General features: G+C 43.6%; 1 pseudogene; it reads right to left on the bottom strand.

Annotated features, from left to right (window-relative positions):
- Positions 1-2,921: 2,921 nt before the first annotated feature.
- On the bottom strand, positions 2,922-7,642 carry LOC131913857 (large ribosomal subunit protein eL19-like; annotated as a pseudogene).
- Between the last annotated feature and the right edge of the window lie 2,548 nt (positions 7,643-10,190).

Raw genomic sequence — 10,190 nt, forward strand, 5'->3', positions numbered from 1 at the left:
CTGCCATGCTCCCCACCAGGATGGTCATGGACTCACCCTCTGAAACGCTAGCACCCTCCCACCATGAACTCTTTCTTCCTTAAGTTGCATTGGTCATGGTGTTTTATCACGGCAGTAAAAAACTAACTAAGGCAGGCATATTCCAGATCAACACTGAGATGTTTCAATGAAGAGTGGGGAAGTGTAACTGGCCTGGCAGGAAGGAGGGTATTCTAAAGAGGCCTTTGGGATCCTTCCATATAATTCTTGGACTGTTGAAACAATGGAACACAGGAATCAGAATTTACCCAGCAATATCATGGTGGAAGAGGGAGAACACTGGAAGCTTGGTGCTAGCCAGAGACTGAACTGTTTTCCTAGAAAGAGATTTCACACGGTTCTAACAACTTGTCAGATCACATCCCACGATGAGAATGAAACCCAAACAGTAATGGTTGATAATGGGCAGGACCACATGATGACCAGGACATTTTAATTATGCGTATCTCTCACCTTCTTTTTAATCCTTACCTGTGTTGGGACCCCCCAAGATGGACTGGGGGGTTAGTAAAGTGTTGCTAAGTTACATTGTACCTCTTTCAAATGTGGTCACATTGAATAAACCTCTCTTAATTGTTTGTTGTTGTTGTTGTTGTTTTTTGTATTATTACTTATTTGTTTCATTGGCTTAGCAAGGCTGGGGGCCCAAACCGGATCACTTTGGAATGTCATGGCCCAGGCTCTGACTCTTAGTAACTCCAATAGCAATCTTAAACAACCAGATCAAAAAAATTAACAGGACATCAGCCAAATCAAAAGAGGTCTGAGCCCTAGAACAAAATCATCAACATCCACCCAAGCAGGTGATGCCAGATGGTTGGGTACAAGGGGTCCATGTTGTTACCAGATCCAATCTGGGTGCCTCTTCTGGTGAAAAGTAGATTGTCCTGGGGTAGGGGGGCATGTTAGGCACCATAACTGACAATGGAAAAAAGCACAGCTCTCACCTCCAAGGGGTAAGAGATAGTTTGTTCTGGAGCCAAATATGGGTGGCCATGATCCACAGACTCCAAATATTATACTCCAAAATGGCCCTGTCTTAGGAAGTTTTTACCATAATAGAACAAGCAGCTTATAAGTCAGTGCACTTTTCAGATGCATTGGTGGGTGTGATGGGAACAGATATTACCAGTGCCAAACAAAGAAAGAGGGCAAGTTGTCACACAGCAAGGCAATTTATTTTTTACAAAAAAGATGTCAACCCAGGCCAGGCTAAGAAGCACCTGGAAGCATGAATTCAGTTCACCGAATTTTCATTCTAAGGCAGGTGGTGACCATGCCTTTTCTCCATTGTGTGAGGTCCAACCTTACAGTCTCTCATGATTGGCTAGTTTGAAAAGAATCTGTGCAAAAGAAATGAAGGGAAGAGGGTAGTTAACCCCTCCATGTCACCATGGATGAAGGAATAAGAGGGAGGCTTTGCTTAAACAAAAATTTCACCAGATAGGTGAGATTTCAATTTTGCATGAAAATTATATAAGGTGGGGAAGATGAGAAGATTAAGGTACAAGTTTTACAAAATGGGGGAGATTTATGGAATATTGGCCCTTTGCTGACAACCTACCTTTGATAGGGAAAAAATATTTCTCACAAGTAAATTGGGTAGGCAGGTTACAACAAAGTGGGAGACCTCTGCTCTTGGCATGTGTTATCTAGTGGAATTCTCAGCTTTTTGGTTGGTGGGAGCCAGGGGGTCTGCTTGTACAATCCAGAAAGCTGTCAAGTTACACACAAAGGTGTGTGTGGTGGTGGTGGTGGGGAATGGCCATTCCATGGGCCAAGACAGCCCAGGACGTTTGGCTCTGCAACGTTTCCAACTCTATACTCACTGATGTTCTGATCACTCAGTCAGCTTTTGTGGGTGTGACTGTCCAGGAACTTTAAATGAAGTTTACATAGAAGGCAAAAGGTACAGAGAACTGAGCAGGCTCCCATAGTGTGGTTTCCCACCCATGACCACTGACTTAGGTCCAGTCTCTGCTGCAAAGCCAGGATCTCCTGCAAGGGATCCTGAGAGGCTGTGAATCTTACTTCCCAGGACAAGCTCCTCCTCTGGCTGTCTCCAGGACCATCATCTTTCCTCCTCCCAGATTCATGGGGAGATTCCATTGTTTCAAGAGCCTCACAGGCAAAGGGAGGGACACAAGGGTCTCTTTACAATAGCCTCATTCTTGCCAGGAATTTACATTCAAATTTCCTTCATGTCTTTTTGTGGTTTAGTAACTTGTTTCTTTTTGAGTTTTGAATAATATTCCTTAGTAAGGAATAAAAATAAATGAGAATTTATTTTGATAAATGAGAATTCCTGGAAGGAAGCGCCCAGCATAGGCTGATGGACTAATGGAAACCTAAATGACTAAGGAGAATTTGGAAAGCTGATCCTAGCCTAATTTATTTTGAGCTTTTTGTTTTTGTTTTTGGTTTTGGTTTTCGGAGACAAGTTTTCTCTGTGTAGCTGTGACTGGCTGTCCTGGACTCGCTCTATAGACCAGGCTGCCCTCAAACTCAGAGATCTCCCTGCCTCTGCCTCCTCAGTGCTGGGATTAAAGGTGTATGCCACCCCCACTTGGCCTTTTCTGGGCTGTTTTTATCCCCCTGAAGATCCATCCCTTGCCCACCTCTGTATCAGACCCAATGTCCTGATTAAACAGATAAAAGCCTTTGGAATATATTAACTTTACACAACTCCATTCTCCACCAATGAAAGGGCAAAGAATGCTATCACATAACCTATGAGACCTATAGTTGAGGTTCCTCTGCCTGTTTTAAATGCCCACTTAATGTTTCCACCACTGTATTTTTTATTTTATTCATTTTTAAGAATTGTTATTTTAATGACTGATGTAACACTGAGGCCACTATGTACAGACATGAGGACGACTTTATTTCTTGGTCTCTTCCTCCTTGGACACAGTCTTGACGAACTCCTCCTTCTTGGATGGAAGGTACTCCTCACAGAGCTTGCAAGCTTCCTTGGCTCTCAACCTGTGGGCCTCAGCCTCGTCAGCCAGGAGCTTCTTCTCGGTGGCCTTGTCTGACTTTAGCTTGTGGATGTGTTCCTTGAGAATCAGCTTATGTTTGAACACATTCTGTTAGGTTTCTAAGGCCGCAGAAAGAGACAGGAGTCTGACCTTCAACAGCCGGGGCTGTGTTTATGAGTGTGCGCAGTAAAGCGCAGTCTCTCTCCTGCAGGACATTGAGGGGTCTACCAGGGAAGAAGATGGCTATGACCCTTTAGAGGTGGGATGGGGAATGAGGAAATGGTTTCGGCACATAGCCCATGTTTCTTTTCTGGTGTCTCTTCTCTCTGAAGTTGTTTGCCCACAGTGAGATAGGCTGTCCCAACAGACATTCCTTTCTACGATGACCCAGCAGGGTCATCTGTGATCTTGAGGAACCTTGTTTCACAGGTGAGGAACTCTATCACGTTCCCCTTCACGTTCAGGTTGGGGCTGTGATACATGTGGCAGTTAGACTCCTTAGAGGGAAGCCAGCTCCGACTCTGGCCCCTTCTCAACTAAGTCACCTTCTCGGACATTTGAACCCTGACAGTACCCTTCTGCTTCCATATACCTATATGCCTGCCCTTCTGCCGAGCCAAGGTGTTTTTCCAGCATCTAGCCCAAGAATGGTCACAGGCTTCCAGATGACCAGCCCATCTTTGATCAGCTTCCAGATCTGCTGATAGGAGTTGGTGTTGGCGATTTTATTGCTCTCCCTGGGATGCAACCACAACCAGGCTGTCATTTGGCTGCAGTGGAGGACACGAGGGTGAAAGCCTCTTTTGAAGCCTAAGTGTATTCCCAGGTGGAGCTGCAGCAGTGAAGGGACCAGAACATTTCTTAAATGCCCTAATTTATAGCCTTCTTTGTTCTGTAACTAGGAAGGCTCCATGAAACTGTTTCCACACTGGAACACGGGGTAACGTGGGGTTTCCTGGGCCATGGCCACTCAAATTTGGCTCCAGAATAAACTATCTCTTATTCCTTTTGAGATGAAAGTTGTGTGGTTTTCATCAATAGGATATTTGCTATAATAACTTTTTTCAGTACTGAACTTAGGATGACATGCAGGCTGGGAAAATGTTCTATCACTAAATTATTTTCCCATCCCCATTATTACAGCTTATGTGTGAATAAGCAATATCCTTTCATGCCCTGTGGCTCCCCTGGCCTAAGACCTCGAGAAAAATTTTAATACTGTTCAGTCCTCATAAGTAGACTTTATGAATGCTTTGTTGTTGTTGTTTTTATTACATTTATTTATTGTGTGGATGTGAATCCAAGAAGACTGACTGCCACGTGTATCATAGCCTGAACCCCAATGTGAAGGGGAACAGGATAGAGTGCCTCATCTATAAAGCAGAATTCCTAAAAGATCGCAGATGACCTTGCTGGGTCATCATCTCCGGCCACGGCATGAGGTCAGAAGACAATCCGTGGAAGTGAGCTATCTCCTTCTCCTGCATAGATCCTTGAAATCAACAGGCTTGGTTGGAAGTGCTTCGCTCATTGATATATCTAAGCGATCCAAAGCATTTGAAGGATAGAAACACAATGCATTATATGTTTAAAATAGAAAATATAATTAGTGATGACTAAGTAGATTATCATCATCATCATCATCATCATCATCATCATCCTTTTAGACTTAAGTAGATAAAATTTGGAGGCTGAAAGCATAGTAAGTTAAGCCAAGACTGTACTCTGTCTTCTGCTTTAGGAAGTCTGTTGGATCTTCATAGTAATTGTGCATGAAGGGATTGCATTCACTTCTGCCAGGGTGCATGGATGTTTTGCCTGCATGCATGTCTGGGCACCAGATGTGTCCAGTGCCTGCAGAAGAAGGTGTCAGATCCCCTGGACCCGGAGTTACAGATGATGGTGAGCTGCCATGTGGGTAGGTCTCGGAATCCAGTGCTCTTAAACACTGAGCCTTCTCTCCAGTCCCATCAGTGGAAAATTCTTGGCTTTTTATGACCATCTACCAACGAGGAGACTGACCAGTCTGCACCAGCAAGCCCTCAGGTTATTCTGAGGCAATGTTAAATTGGTTAAATGTTAAATCTTAATATCCTAGATCAGTTAAAATCACTGATCTAAGATAGAACCTTTTTATCTAATTAGTTATGATCCCCAGATAAGTATGAGAGTAGGAGAGAGAGAGAGAGAGGAACAGATCGATTCAGTAGTTGTATATGATCCAATGATTAAAAGTATCTTTTATTAAAGAGGCTTCTAAAAATCAAAATAGGAAACTCATTGAGAACTTTGTTCGATCACTATCTGGATTTTTGTTCTCAGTCGAGGTGGTCCACTTACGTGGGGAAGAGATTGCATTAGAACCATTGCTGCCGGAGGTTCTCCTCCCGGAGGTTCTCCTCCCGGAGGTTCTCCTCCCGCATTATCTGTGATTGCTTAAGGGGGACCTTGAGAGATTAGCTCTGCTATCAGTTCTCTTCCTCCTGGCTCCAGTCCTTGGAGAATACTTAACTGTAAAGACCAGAATGATGAGAGTAAGCCTCTCACGAAGGAAGAAGAAGGACAAATTGCAAGTGGCGTGTCATGGACCAAGAAGGGCAAAGGGTAAAGTTGGCATTTTATCTGATGCGAGATTGCTTACTAGTGATCTGTCCAACTGTTCCTAGTGTCTGAGAGTAGAGGGCAAAGTGCTCTTTCTGACTTATACAGGCACACGGACGCTGCTTTGCTAAAATCATTTGAGCCTGCACAGCTAATGTCAATCATGTGAAAACCTAACACCTCTGCTTGCCTCCTTTACTTTGGGTCACTCCCCTCCTTGGCTCTATATTAGGTGTGATAATCACTAGAACCTCGATAATCTGTCTAAAACCCAGCGGCACCTAACTGAGCCCCTTCGAGGCTGAACACACAGAGTCATCCTGCTAAAGCTGCCAGGAGTACCAATAGCTTGTAGGCAAGGTAGATCACAGCCAAATGACAGCAGCACGCTACGAGGGAGAGGCTACGCTCTGGAACAGAAGTCACCATCTTATACAAATCAGATCCTTCCCCTAAAGCTGACAGAGGACCCACCTGCAGAGTCAGAGTTGAGACCAGATCTGATGACTTATGCAGGATTCTTACTTCTTGTCCCAATTCTTCCTCAGTTTAAACCTAAAGCTCCTATCAGTACCTTGTAGATGAAGTTGTTCTTCCCGATGTGTGCTGATGAAATCACCTCTCTGCTTTTCATCACTCCTTGCCTCTTTAGTTGGTGTCCTGAGATTAATGGCTGAACATAGCCTGCTGCGGTTCCTGGAACCAGGGCATTTCCCCCTAAAACTCTGGTTGTACAAATACACTGGATTCATATATAGCAGCAATTAGGGTGGCCTGGGATGTTCAGCAGCCACCACTCTAGAGGGTCTAAAGCTCAATGTTCATTGTCAGACTTAAGGGAATAGTTGTTGGAAAAAAGCCCTGAGGAAGATGAGGGGTGGGGACAGAGGACATCCCACAGGGAAGCAGTCTGCTTCTTGCCAGAGAGTAGTGATTTCCAAAGGGTCTTAAAAGGGAAGGAAAAGTCAATGGTGCTTTCATTAGAGGCACAAATGCAAGGCAGGGCTGGTGCCTGACTTAGCCCAAGGTCTTCCTTGCTGCCTTGGTTTACAGACTCTTCAACATCTGTAGCCAATCTAGATGAAAACGAGACTGTTAAGTGTATGAGGAAGACAACGCTGCTCCCAGACAGGCAAGAGTCCTAGTGACCAATGCTGTCACCACTGCACCTAAGTGTCTTTTTTCCCTGAACCTGCACCAAGAGCTGCATTCAGCCCGGGCACTCAAAACAACCACCAGGCAACATCATGCCTCAAGAGGGCCTTCCCATGATCCTACAAGATGACAGCTCTCTGCCTTGCAGAAATACAGAACAGAGTGAAGGAGGATGAAGCCATTAGTGAGCAAATAACTGTGTGCCACCCTTCTGTCCCCTACAATCGCATTAGGTAGATTTTTTTTTTTAATACAATTCTTAGATGGAGAAGCAATGTAGACAAGACCATGTGACCAATTGCAAGCAACATGGCTTCAAAGAGGCAGAAGGAGGATGTCAATGGGCCCCAAAGTCCACGCTCTCCTCATCATTGTACTAGCACTGCAGAACGGGGTGACCACCTGCCTCTGGGACCAAGAGCACATCCAGCAGTCCTCTGTGAACTGTCAGCCACAAATAGCTGATGACGCCCATGCCACCTTTCTTGACTTTAGACAAATGTCTTAATTTTATGGATTTAAGAGAATTGTTATGTACTCCTGTCACCTTGGAGGGCCAGTGACATGGCTCAGTGGGTAAAAGAGTTTGCCACCCAGGCCTGACAACCTGAGTTCAATCTGTAGTTCCAATGGTGGAAGGAGAGAGCCAACTCCCAAAAGTTGTCCTCTGACCTCTACACACACACACACACACACACACACACACACACACATACACACACACAATGTAATAATAAATAAATTAAAAAAAAAGAGTTGGAGATCAAAAGCACCAATTAGGAGTTTTTCTCATGGGTGATCTTTATTTATGCATCCATTCCTCTTTCTGCATCCTTACCTCCTTCTTCCAAGTTGTTCTCACACATCCCAGCTAAACAGAAATCCACCATTAGGAGTTCTGTTATCGCTTACATGAAGGGAAAGGGCTAAGGTGAGCATTTTATTGTTCAGATAATCAGGTGCTTGCTGGAGTCTGCTGGTCTCAGCATAAGCCTCTGTGTTCTTAACTTCCCTGAGCAAGCTTGAGATATCGTCCACTCATAATCATCAGTCATATTTGAGCCAGGTTAATCATTCATTTGTCAAAAGGCTTCTTTGGAGTTGGTTTTTGTTATTCTCGAGTGGCCAAACTAACCCTTTGTAGAAAACAAACACATTTAAAAAAATAGATCTATATGTACGCATATACACAGATAGTATATGTATATCCTTCCTCACTAACAATATCCTTAACTATCAAAGAATATCTCACTTAGTGCTTGCCAGCTATGATTGAACTTTTGTTTTGAAGAGCTGCTTTTTAGGACGACTCCATGATAGAATCCAGCCTTATACAGCAGAGTTCCCTGGCGCATGGCTTTCCAAGGCAGAGTTAACAACTGGAAGAGGGAGGCAGCACTTTCAGGCCACCGCAGTAGGAACTCAAGCATCTGTATGAGAGCTGGCTTGACTGGACTACCTCTCCACCAAGTCTGCTTCAGGAGTTCACAAAGCCAAAGACATACAGTATAAGAAGGGAAGTTTCAAACAGTACAAATGTATACCCCTGAACTAAGTACATTATAAGATATTTCTATAAAACAATACCATACAGACATTCAAGTTATTTACAGACTGTTCCACTGAAGTAATATATTTTAGCGATTATTTATTTTGTGTCTATGTGTATATACATATTTGTGTGTAAGTGTGTTCGTGTACTGTGGCACATGTGTAGACGTCAGAGGACAAACTGTGCCCAGTCTTTATATGACTCTTTGGGAGCTGAGCTCACGTGATCACGTAGTCCTGCAAGCATTTTTACCCATGGAGCTCCCCACCTGGCCCCAAGTCATTTTTCTGATAAATGGAAAAATAGATTGCGGCACAGTAATGCAGATTTTAAGGCCTTCTTCTTTTTAGAAAGGATGAGATTGTATTACATGCTGCTGCTAACATGGCTCTCAGAATAGAGAAAACAGTTCTTAATGAGTTAGCTGCTTTTGCTTTTCTGTATGTTCTGGCTTTTCTGAGGAAGGCCTGTATTGGTTTTGTGATCAAGAGAGGTGAAAAACACAATAAGAGTATTCTAGAAATGATTCCATGAGACATTTAGGGGGGTCCACATCCACACAGCCCATCTGGCTGAGAGGCAGGGAGTAGCAGACTTGTAAACTGCCATGGTAATCTCACTTCCCTCTGCAATGCCCCTGTGTCTGCCTGTCTTCATGGGGGTCGTCCTCTGTGAGCTCCAAAGAGAGACTGTGAATGAGCCCTTGATTCCAGCACACGATGACCTTTCTCCTTGTACACTTTGGTCACTGATGCTGCTGATTGGTTTGTCCATGGTCTCCTGAAGGTTGATTATCTCTACAGCAGTTTTCAACTTTCAACCTTCCTAGTGCTGTGACCTTTAATACAGTTCCTCATGTTGTGGTGACTCCCAACCATAAAGTTATTTCATTGCTACTTCATGACTATAATTTTGCTACTGTTATGAATTGTAAGGTAAATATCTGGTATGTGACTCCAAAAGGAGTCATGACCCATAGGTTGAAAACTTCTGTCCTAGAGACATGCAGACAAGCTAGTCTGTGTTCTTAGACTGATTCTCAAATTATTTGCAACTGGATTCTCTGTGACTCAGAACTGTGTGACAGTGTTTACCAGGGAGTTATTGTGGCTTGAATATGTTTCTTCCAAACTTCTGTTAAAATCTAATGAGCAGTATTGTGTTGGAGGGTGTGGCCTTTAAGAGGACTTTAGGTTATGTGCTGGCTAGTTTTTTATCAACCTGACAAAAAGTTATCTGGGATATTAAGGGGACCTCAACTAAGGAGTTGCTTCCATCAGACACCACGTTTCTCCCTTGCATCTGCTTCTCTGGCCTCTCCCTCCCCTCATCCTGCACAGCTCAGCACAAGCGCCTGGGCTGGCTTCCTGGAATACCCACCACTCTCCTCTTCGGCTGGTCCCATGTAGTATACCACAAGCACCAGGTGGATTGGAGCTAGTCCAGCTGCCTGGCCACCGCCTACAGTCAACTGCTACCATAATTGCTGGCTACTCTCCCACAGCTTCCTCTTTGCTGTCATCAATGTGAGCTGATAAGACACCTGGGAATCTGTAAAGGGGAGAAGTATATATATATATATATATATATATATATATATATATATATATATATATATTGGTTTGAAAATGGAAAACTTAAATGAAGTGATAATCAACTTAGCTGGGACTGACATAATATCAGTTATAATTATTATCAGTTTGGTAATTCATGTTTATCCTTTAAAAAGTGGTTTGATATTGGTGACAAATATGAAAAATTGGTGGATAGTATACAGTCTTTAAAAGGACCTACTAAGGAAACTAAGAAAAATATTTATACACAGAGGAATTTAGAGCAAAATCTACCTCACCATTGCATTA

The sequence above is a fragment of the Peromyscus eremicus genome, chromosome 6 (genome assembly GCF_949786415.1).
Source record: "Peromyscus eremicus chromosome 6, PerEre_H2_v1, whole genome shotgun sequence".
NCBI lineage: Eukaryota > Metazoa > Chordata > Mammalia > Rodentia > Cricetidae > Peromyscus > Peromyscus eremicus.